This window comes from Petaurus breviceps, unplaced genomic scaffold, assembly GCF_028583685.1.
Source record: "Petaurus breviceps papuanus isolate PSGF00001 unplaced genomic scaffold, PetGlider_PUasm1.0 90743, whole genome shotgun sequence".
NCBI lineage: Eukaryota > Metazoa > Chordata > Mammalia > Diprotodontia > Petauridae > Petaurus > Petaurus breviceps.
In genome coordinates this window covers 14,090,326-14,102,432 of record NW_027187332.1, presented here as the reverse complement: position 1 = coordinate 14,102,432, position 12,107 = coordinate 14,090,326, and positions in this window count along the sequence as shown.

Genomic DNA, 12,107 nt, shown 5'->3' with positions numbered 1-12,107 from the left:
CATATAAAATAAAGATGGGAGTGTTCAGAAGGCAAATTACATGGGATTGAGGAGTGAGTGGACAGTAAAGAAATGGAGACATCAGGCATATACTGTTTTTTCAAAATTTCCAACTGAGGAAAGAGATGAGAAATTTTTGTTGTTTAGTTGTTTATCATGTCTGACTCTTCATGATCCCATTTGGGGTTTTCTTTACAAAGATATTGGAGTGGTTTTTCCCTTTTTTTTCTCAAACTCATTTTACAGATGAGGAAACTGAGGCAAACAGGGTTAAATGACTTGCCCAGGGTCACACAGCTAAACTTAAGTCCTCCTAACTCCAGGGCGGGCACTCTATCCACTGTACCACCTAGCTTGAGGCAAATAAGTGTAAGGTCAAAAAGTGTTTTTTTTTAGGATAAGGAAAACTTGAGCATGTTAGTAGTAGAATGCAATGGAATCAATGAAGGGGGAGAGATGAAACTGAAAGAGAAATGACTAATGAAGAGGTAAGAGAGAAGAAATCACAAGCACAGGGAGAAGAGTTGACCTTAGAGAAGAGAGCCACCTCTCCCTCTGTTAACCAGAGAGGAGTGGTTGTGGAAAATAAATCCACAAAAATGGCTAGTTTCACTAGGTGTGCTGTAATATGTTGGATGTTATATTATTTCAGATTAAAAAGGTATAAATGATTGTGTTTAATATAAATTTTACTTACCCAACATACATTGTTTAAGTATAGAATTTGCAAAATAAACAAAACTTGCCTATTGCACAAATGCACTAACCTCAAAGAACAATAGACCTTGAACTCACAAAGAACTCCACAAAAAATAAAAGGATTATTAAAGAGAAACTGCATATTCGTGAGTCTCTGAGAATACTGTTCTTTCTCAAACAAAAGTGTGAGAACTATTAATTTGGAAAAGCAGTTTGGTGTCAGATCATAAAGGGCTTCAAAGGTCATGCTAAGAAATTTAATCTTATTTTGTAGTGTGAGCAATGGGCAGCCAATGAAGGTATTCATGCATAAGAATGATATAATCAGACCCTTGCTTTAGGGAGGTCATTTTGATAGCATAATGAATGATGCATTCATTTTGATAGCATAATGAATGATGCATTCATTATGTATAGAAACACTGTATAGTTATAATAATCTTGTAAAAGCTTAGGTGAAATATAATAGGTATAATAAGGGTCTGAAAAAGATAATTAGTAATAGGAATTGAGAGAAAGAATTTCTTGTTAGAGATTTTGTGGAGGTAGAATCTACAGGTCTAGGTGACATTTTATTGGTTGTGGGGAATAAAGTATAAGGAATAGTTTAAAATTACTTTAAAAATTTGAGCCTAGTTGACTCTCAGGATGGAAATGTCATAAACAATGATAGTGAAGCTAGGAATTTCCCTTTGGATGATGATGACTTGTTTTTGAAAATATTGAATTTGAGGCATTACTAGAATAACCAGGTGAAGACATACATGTCAGCAGTTGGAAATGCATGTGTAGAGTTAGGAAGAAATGCTGAGGTTAGAGATCAAGGTTTGGGAGTTTTCTGAATAGAGGTAATAATTGGAGTGATAGGAATAATGAGCTCATTAGATGAAAGAATGTAATAAAAGAGAGGGTTGAAAATTGTACCCTGGAGATGAGTTTGTAGGAAAAAGAAGAGAGAAAAAAGAATACAACAAAGAAATGTTGAAAGAGGTAAGAGGAGAAAACAAGGATATGCAGGGCAATGGAAGGCAAGGGATAAGTTTCCAGCAGGAGAAGGCAATAGTGTCAAAGGTGGCTGCACCAACAAGAAAAATAAAGGGTCATAAAAAGTAGCTTGATTTGGTATTAAGGAGACGGTTGGTGACTTTAGAGAGATAAGTTTAAGTAGAGCTGTGAAGCTGAAACCAGACTTTAAGAAACTGAGGGGTGAATGGGAAGAAAGGAAGTAGGGAGAATTGACAGGAAAGAAAAATGGTGTATAGAAGATCAAGAGGTGAGATTAAAGGAAGGTTTATTATTTTTTTAATGATAGAGAAAAGAAGCATGTATGTAGGCTTCAGGGAAAAAGGCAATGGAGAAGAAGCAATCCAAGCTGCAATGGAAAAATGACAATTAATGGAGGAAGAAACCAGGGGGGAAATGGAAATATATGAGAACGAGAGCAGAGGTTAGCTTTTAAAATAAGAAAGAATACTTCTGTGAAACAAAAGAAAAAGAGATGAGTGAAGCTTAAGAGAAATGAAGATGAAGAGAGAAGATTAAGGTGAATTGGGAGAAAGAGGATAGAGTTTACTTTGACTTGATTTTTTCAGTCTTCTCAGTAAAGTGGGGGGCAAGCTATTTATTAAAAATGAATGAGTAAATCAAAGGCATTCGTAATCAATTCTGTTATGGTCTAAAACACTCTTTAGTTAAATTAAAACTTTCGATGTAACATTGAAGCGAATGTTTTTAGGTTAATTTCTTCCATGTAGAAAGTATATTACCCTGTGCAGTCTTATTTGATTTACTTGAAAATTAGACATGTAAAACTTTTAGATAATAAAAGCACAGTAGAACAGCTGAAATATTCATGATCTCTTCCCAGCATTTCTCTAAAAGTTTTATCATTTTAGGGAAGTACTACATTTTGAATGATTAAATAGATCATATTTCCAAATAACTTAACCTACTTCACTTTTTATGTTTAATTCCTCTTCTTAAAATCTCTTATTCTTTTCATCTTAAAATCCTTTGTTATCAATCTGCTATTCTCCTCTCCTTTCTCCCAGTCTCGGAGAGAGAGAGCTCTTCTTGCCCAGGCCAGCTCCTCTCAATCTGCACTTGATGCCATCCACTCCAGCTGACAATCATCCTTTTCCTCTCCTTTAAATCATAAACCTTACACTATCTTTTGGTTCTTTCCTGAATGCTTTCAAGCATATTCAAGTCTTCTTAAAAAAAAAAAAAAACAACCCTCCACTAAACCATCCAGCTTTTGTCTTATAGTTCTCTTACTTTTCTTAACCAAGGTCCTGGAAAAAGCTGTTGCTGCTCACTGCCTCCTCTTCCTTTTCTCTCAATACCAAACAATCAGGAAGAAGCCAACCCGGGGACTAGCACCCAGTGGAATGGAATCTTTCCATCCTTATCTACTGCCTGCTTCCTTCCTGCCTACAGACACACCCCAAAGTTCCCCCTTCCTCAGAAAAGCCTCATTTGATCCATCCATCCCCATAGCTATCACCCATTTCTCTTCTCTTTTGTGGCTAAGCTCCTTCAAAAGGCTGTCTACAATAAATTCCTCTACCACCTTCTCTTCTTCTCACTTCCAATTTCCTCATTCAACCAAACCTCCAAGTTATTAATGATCCCATCAACAATCGACAAATCTAATGGCCTTCTCTCAATCCTCTTCTTGAACTCCCTGCATCCTTTGATACTGTTCATCACCCTCTTCTTTCTCTCTGGGTTTTCAGGACATTACTCTTTCCTGTTCTCCTCCTGACTATCTGACCATTCATTCTCTGTCTCCTTCTCTCTGGGGCCACTAGCCTAAGGTTTCTCATAAGACTCTGTCCTGGGCAATCTTCCCTGCTCTGTCTATACTATTTCACTTGGTGATCTCAGTAGCTCCCATGGTTTCAGTGATCACGTCTGTATTGATGATTCTCAAATCTGCTTATCCAACTCTTCACCCCTCTGCTAAGGTTAAGCTGTGCCAGAATTACAGCAATCAAATTCCATAACAAAACTCCAAGTCATTCTCTCAAAGTTTGAAATACATGATAGAAGATTGTCGATAATTCCATTTCAAACTCAGTAAGAACATTTACAAAAAACAGGTGAAAGAGATGTTCTGAATAAAATTAATTCAAGAAAAAAGGACGATGTACATTAAGTTCCAACATTGAATTAATCTGTACATTATAGTAGATGTTGAAGAGAGGGAAGCCTTGTCTTGAAGGGTAAGCTAAAATTAAGGATGAAGGAACAGAAATCTGCCTATTCATCTGTAGAATGAGGAGCTGGGACTCTCTGGAGTCCCTTCAGCTCTACTTCCTGTCATCTAAGAAATGACAGGGGGTATTGGATAGCTAAGATGCTGTGTTATCTACAGAAAATAAAATTTTAATACCTGTCCCCCAAAACCACTCTGGACTCCTTTGTGTCCTTTGTCCTTGACTCTGATGCTGAGAACCAAACTACCAGATCATAGGATCATAGATGGAACTGAAAAAAGGCTATCTAGTCCTATATCCTCATTGTGGAGAGAGATTAAGTGATTTGCCAGAAGCTGCACAGGTTACATAAGTTTCAGAGGCAGTATTTGCTCTGTCATGTCTGACTCATCATGACTCCATTTGGGGTTTTCTTGGCAAAGATACTGGAGTGGTTTGCCATTTTCTTCTCCAGCACATTTCACAGATGAGGAAAGTGAGTGACTTGCCCAGGGTCACAACAGTGAGTATCTGAGACTTCAGACACCATCAGGTCTTCCTGACTCCAGGCCTGGCACTCTATGCACTGTGACCACCTAGCTGCCCTTCTCCCTCTAGAGTAAGAATTGTTTCACTGCACCACTGATTCACCCAATTTCAGTCCCAGTGAAAGGACTGGACTATGAAATAACAGTATAAATAACAGTACATCATCTATATGTACTGCTGTATATCAAAGAAGCTATTAAAAGGAAAAAATATGTTATATGTACATATTAATATATCATTATACCTAATATACTCCTATTTTATATATTATGCTTTGGGTAAGCAATATTTTTTTTTTCCTTCTGGAAGACTTTCCAAACAATTAGAAGTACGGATAATTAAGAACTGCTGCCATTCAGCAAGTCCTCTTTTCATCCCTAATAATATAGTTGTCTAATTTTCATATGGAAAACAGCTCGTGATTTCAGTGATAGCTGAGAACACGGAGAGGACTGAAATCCGATTGAAGAAATATTTTGGCCTGTACTCAGACCTGTTCCAGGAGAGTTTGGCAACCCGCAAGAACACCCCTACCACAGGCCCGCCCCCACGCCTGGGAAAGTGGTTTAGTTGAAATGTTATTCAAACGCAGCTCAATCCCTAGAGATGAGAATGATGGACTTGCTCAGTGTAGGACAGCCTAGTCTATGTAAGACACTGGATTTGGAATTAAGTTCTTTCTGAATCTGAGGCAGATTCTCTGTCCATTGGGCCAAGCTGCCTCTCTCTTCATATTTGCTCTTGCTAAATACAGCGTGTTAGTCCAGCCTGGAGGGGGGTAGGGGAGAACCAAATTACACACCCCTGGGTTTTGGGGCGGGGGATTGTAACCATCAAACACTTTTCCTAGACTTCAACCATCACCCTCCTTCCCCCTTTGCAATACAGGAACACCCACACCCCTAAGAAAACGTGAGCTGTGTCCAAGATTATATTTATAACACCTTTCGTATGATTCTATCTCCCAGATTTTCAGAGTTCCTATTCAGAGAAAAACACAGTAGGAGTAGTGACTACTTTCTTAGAACTTGCCCTGCCTTATCCTCTCCTTGTTTCTCTCTATCTCTATCTTTGTCTCTTATCAATTTAAAGTCTATCTCTGAGTATCGTATCTGTGATTCAGCAGTCCATTTATAAATATAAGCAGAATCTGATTAAACCACTCAGCAGGGAGTCCTGGGTAGCTGCCTACAGAGCAGAAAGGGTCAACCTGTGGCTCAGGGGATGTAGTGCTGCAAGTGGACACTGGAGGGCGCCTGAAAGCAAGGGATGGATGATCAGCCGCTTTCTATTGAAGTTGGGGAGTTGGTGTCAGGATAGGGCAGAATAGGATAAGTCAGGTTGAGCTCTGAGTACTAGAAAACAAAAAATAATAATTCAGGTGCATCATACAGAGAGACATGGCAAGAGTTAACACCATTTGAAAATGCAGGGTCCAGTGCAGGAAACGCTAATGAGTCACATTTTCAGGAAGTACATCAAAGTCAGGAACAGACTAATCCAGACCAAGCTTAGCCAGAACTGGGGCTATTTATGAGTCCAGAAGCCAAGAGCAAGGTAGAGGGTTTGCTAAGATTAAGATCACACGCAGAAAGCAGATTGAGAGCTGGGCCAAGGGGATCTGATTAATTGCTTAGACAAGGTCTGAACTGACAACTTCTTTGTAAAGATACAGAAAGATCCCTGAATAGGTGGGTGGGCACTGTGTGGGCCTGCCTCTTCCTGACTTTAACTTCTAACTGCCATTTTTTTTATAGGTAATTTGTAATTCTTGGTGTGTTTAAGAGCTGAACCCTTGATATTTTAGGAACTTTTCACTGACTAAATATCTCCTTAATTACAAATGGGACACTCTTCAGCTACTTCTTTGTGTTAAAAGCCTACTTGCAGAGATTTCCAGATGCTTAATGGTGGTGGCATACAGTAACAATCAATTGCAAGTATTATTATCTTTGTTTTATGAATTTAAACACTCCTCCCCCAGCATTTTAGAGATTTAGTTATGTGCCACAGTTTACACAACTAGTAAGTGTAATTTGAACTTAGGTCTCCTAATTCCAAGGTCAGTACTCTTTTATTTGAGCAGAATTTGAACAGAGCAGTAATTTGAACTTAGGTCTCCTAATTGCAAGGTCAGTACTCTTTCATTTGAAAAGCTGTATTGAAGATTAAAAAAAAAAAACACCTTGTTTGGGGTGGCTAAGTGGTGCCAGGAGGACCTGAGTTCAAATCTGGCCTCAGACACTTAATACTTATTAGTAGTGTGACCTTGGGCAAGTCACTTAACCCCAATTACCCTCCCAAAAAACAAAATAAATAAATAGAACACCTTGCTTAAAATGTATATGATTTTCTATACCTATAGACAAACACCTGTCTGAACAGAGTTGAAAGATAAATTTCGCCATTATTCTTTCAAAGTTGATATTAGTGGGACAGCTACTGGTGCAATGAATAGAGTACTGGCCCTGGAGTCAGAAGGAACTGAATTCAAATCTGCCCTCAGACACTTAACACTTACTAGCCATGTGACCTTGGGCAAGTCACTTAACCCCAATTGCCCTGCCTTCCCCCTCCAAAAAAAAAAAAAAAAGCAAAGTTGATATTGGTCACTACAAAGATCAGCTACAATTAAAGTTTTTTAAGGTTGCTTTTCTTTACATTTTTGTAATCATTGTATAAATTGTTTTACTTGTTCTGTTTATTCTGCTCTGCATCAATCAATCACTAAACATTTACTAAGCACCTACTATGCATCAAGCACTGTACTAAACATCTTTTCATATATAATTTCTCAAGTTTCTCTCAATTCATCATTTCTTACACACTCTTTCCAATACATAGAATGCATTATTGTAGAGCATAAAGGAACAAGACAGAAGATCCCAGAGAATAAATTTGGAAGTGGATTTTATTACTGCAGGACTGTCGGGGTCACATACCCAGATCAGACAGTGAGTTGGCATGGACAATGTGCTGGTTTTTAAAGAGATTACAATAGTCAGGTTACATAAGCTGAAACTATAATCAGTGATTGGTCAGTGTATATTTGAATTTTCCTGTGCCCTCAAAGTTTTTTCCTAGGCTGAGGGACAGGGAACCTAGAATGGGTGGAGATGGGGAATATCTGGTAGGTGGGTGGGGTGGGCAGGGTAGGGGAAGAATGGAGCAGGGATTTTATCCTAGGCTGAAATTCCTTCTCACAGAAATTCCTCCTCCCAGATCAATTCGGGGAGGGAAGGGTGGAGTTGTGCAGAAGTGCCTGCTCCCAGATCAGTTGGGGGAGGGAAGGGTGGAGCTCAACAGCATGAGCCAGCCTAGAGTAAAATTTTAAAGTAAAGGACACTCTTGGTGACTTCTGACTTATTTCTGACATGCTCTTGGACAAGCACTTATAGTGAAGAGCTATATGTAAGGCCTTACCCAAGGCCTTCACTGTAATGCTTTACTCAACTCAACCCCTTCTGTGAACAGGTTTCAGAACTACTTCTCATGTGCCCTCAGTACAGCTGAACTTAGCTAGTTGTTAGGAAGAAAACGATTTCACTCTAAAGTAGCAAAGTGTGTCCAAGAGCGTATCTCAGAATAAGGAGAGACCTGGGTTGTTTTCCTTGTGACACTTGCTAGTTCTCTGGCATTGGGCTAGATAGATAACTTCTCCGAGTCTTTGTCACTGAGTTGACAAGAGGATCAAATGAAATAATGTTTACAAACCCAAATAAGGAAGGAATAGATTTCACTAACCTAAGGAATTCCCTCTGTAAACGCTGATAGAAATCTGTCTATGCCTTGGCAAATAAGAAGCACAGAGACACAGTGATTTGCCCAAAGTCACACAGATAGGTGATCAAGGGAACATTTAAATTCTGGTCTTCTTCCAGCATTCTGTTTACTCCACCTCCCTGGTTACTCCTATTCATGCAAAACGCCAGCTCTTGCAGACTGATATCAATCTTTAAACCAATCTCAAAACTTATTTGCATTTTCAAAGAATGCTTGTCATTCACAGAAACTGGTAGCTTTTTAGATGATGTGTCTGAGTGAGAAATCACAAGCAGTATGTTATCTATAGTGTGGAGGGGGTAAGGAGAGTGCTTCTTAAATCATAACTCATAAGGATTTAGAGACATGGTCCTAATATTTACTACCTGTTTGACCTTGGACATGTTTTTTAATTTCTCTAAATTGTAATTTGTTCCTCTGTAAAATGAATTAGATCAAATAGTTGCTGAGGTAATTTCTAGTTCTAAATCTATGATCATATTCTAGCATGAAGGCAAGAGGCAACCCATACTGGAACTTATAGGCTTGGATGTCCATTCCTCCCTGCTTTGAACCCTAGTTATATGTGGGGTTTATTGCTCTGGGGTTACCTGACTGGGTTACCCCAGTTAATGAATTTCTACCCTACCTTGAATTCCCTGAAAAGCTGCTAATTAGATTAATCATTCATTAGAGTTACTAGTTATAGAAATGGTTATCTGCTGGAGGTCTAAGGTTTTCCCCAGTAAAGGGGAAAACTTAAAATAAAAGTATCCAATGTACAAATGTGAAGCAGAATGAAACTGATAGTTTATTTCCATACTGGAGAGGGAATTCTCAGTGAATTAAAACACAGAATTATTAGAACAGAACTTGGTAACATATGATCACATAACAGATAAGATAACAGTATGATCAATTGGGAGGCTAATATTTATACCTTTTTCAGACACAGATGGTTTCTTACAGAAGTTAACTGTATTAAATTTTATCTCCACTGAGTACAATCTAATCAGATACCAAGGTGGATGAACTTTCCTGGTCTTTCTGCTCTTCTACCAATGCATTTCTTGTGCAAGCCTGTTCCTGCTCCTGCTGCTGCCACTGTTACTACCCATGTAGTAACTGAAAGGTCTCCTGGGACCTTTGTATGTCCACCTGAAGAAAGGAAATACAAAAGGAGACCAAAGCAGTCAGGGACCTGTAGTGCAAGCTCAGACAAGTGAATACATGCCACACATGGGAAAGGAAGGAGCCCTTGGAATGAAGAGGTACAGGCTCTGGGAACTCCTTGAGCTCTCCTTGAATCCTCCCACTTGAGGCGTTTGCCTTTCTTTGTGGCTCTACCCAAATCTTTAGCCCTCCTTTGTCCAGCAATTTCCCACCCTTGATACTCCCAAAATATTTACACCCAAATCTGTTCCACCCTTTAACAGGCCTAGCCCACCATTCTCTGTTGTCTCCAGGTAGCCTCCAGAAACTTTCCACCCATAACCACTCATTTACTAGAGTCTGACCTCATTTGAAGACCCTCCCCAAACTCATTACTAGAGTCTGACCTCATTTGACTCCTTCTGAAGACCCTCCCCAAACTCCTCCTCTAGATCACCCCTAGATTCCTCCCACAACCTTTCTGTATATAAAACCCCATCTTGCCTCCACGTGGTGTGAGAGCACCATAGAATTTTCTAGCACAGACTTGCTCTGTCAGATGATTCTGGCTCACTTGCCCAATACAAGTATTACAGATGCCGAGGCTCCTTAAGAGTCTACCCATCATGGAGAAATTTTAATAAACTTTTCTTTTCTTTGGCTGAGAGAAGGCTTGAGTCGAATTCATTTGGCACGACCCAGAGTGTTGGTATTTTGGGGTCTTATGCACCCCTAGCCTAAACCTCATCAGGAATACCCTGATCCTATTGTTATATCATGGAACGGATGGATCCTTCTTCTTACATATAGCTCTAACTAGAGTTTGTCTTCTTAGTGACTGGTTGGTCCCTCTATGTGGAATCTGTCTCTTCTTCCACAGGTTTGGCACCTTGTATTTTTGTTTTTCTGGCTAAGCAACCAAGTTTGACTCAATCATCTGAAGAGCCAGACATAGCCAGAAGCAGAAGAAGGATATCTGAGTATTCCTTGAAAGGAGAGGGTGGGCTGGAAGCAAGAGGAAGTCCATGTGGAATGAAAATTGAGCCCTAAAGAGAGCATCTCTAAGTCACTAGTAAGTACTATGCTATGATAGTCTGACCTCCACTTTAGAAATGAGTTATTACGATCCATTGAGCATAGACATTCACCTAGTTCATCTTGAAGCTTCATGTCTTTACTAGCCCCCAACAGCCAAATTTAGAAAGACCGAAGTGATAAGCTAGCAGACTTTTTTTCCAGTCCTGCTTCCTCAAATGCTTGTGTGACATCACTACAAGGTTGTCTCATAGGCATAAGCTCCATGTGTTCATAATAGAATTAATTGTTTTTGCCCTTACACCTACTTCTCCTAATTTATCCATTTCTGCAGAAGGCATCACAGTGCTTCCAATCACCCAGATTAGAAACCTAGAAGTTGAAACTGTTCAGTCTCATTCATTCCCCTCATTGCCCATATCCAGTATGCTACTGTATATTCTCCTCAGTACTTCTCACCTCTGTCTCTTTATCTGTACATAGGCTATAGCCATCCAGGTCTAAGGTTGCCAAAAAAAAAAAAAAAGGATTTTGGGTGACTGTCACATGACCTGCAGCAACCAGCCATCATCAGTCAGTCTCTAGTCTAACCCATCTATGGCCTGAAGAAGTTTACAGGTTGTACAGGTCTGATGATAACCAGACAATGGATAGAGGAAATCATGTAAGATAAAATAGACAGTGTTGACTACATAAAATTATAAGCTTTTGTATAAATAAAATCAATGAAGACAGAATTAGAATTACAGTAGAGAAATGGCAAATTTGTGAAACATTTGTGTCAATATAGCTTATAAGAAAGTGTGATATCCAAAAGGAACTGACACATGCATTCTCATCTTGTGTGTGACTGTAGCCCTTAAGTCCTCTGGTCTGTACACTTAACTTGCTGGGAAACTTCTAGGTCTCGAAATATTGTATATATGGAGGTAAATGGGAAGATTGCTGTATTCTGGTCCCAGTTCACTTTCCAACTCCATATATACACTTTTTTACTGTTTTACAAGTTGATGTCATTCATAATCTGCCACCATCTTCCTTAGTAAGATTTTATCATTTATTTTATTTTATAAACTGATGTTACCCTTTGTTCTGTCCACTTCATAAAGAGATCAATTGTTTGCTTGCTAAGGCATTTTCTAGGCTTATTTGTTCCCAACTAGGAGTATAGAGGACTCCTTGTTGTAGTAATTGATTTACTTTTGTTACATTTCATTAGGAAATTTTGATAGTCTATGGCAATGTCCAGTTTTTTAAATTTCCCTTTTTATCTGAATCAATACTGTATTTAAATAGGTTAGTTTGGAATTGCTTCAATTATATACTGTATATCCTCATTTTTATCCTTTTTTTCTAATTTGGTTTTGGTTTTGATCTTTGCTCTAACAAGTTAATGGTCTGACAATTCACAAATAGTGGTTTTCAAAATTATACCAGAAAGTAAATGATTAGAAGTAATAAGTAATAAATTAGTTAAATAAATAGTAAATAGTTGTTTCTTGACGTTGTATCTGTGTGAGTGTGTATCTGTGGTGTGTGTCCATGTACGTGTAATACCAATTGATGTTTGTCATATTCAGCAATTCCTGGCTGTCTTCTAAAAGAAAGCGTTCATGATATGTGGTAGGCCTCTGTATTGTCTACAAGCCTTTGGCCTCTCATTTCTTACTCTATGTTTTCCAACATATTTTTTTTCTCCATCATATCTAA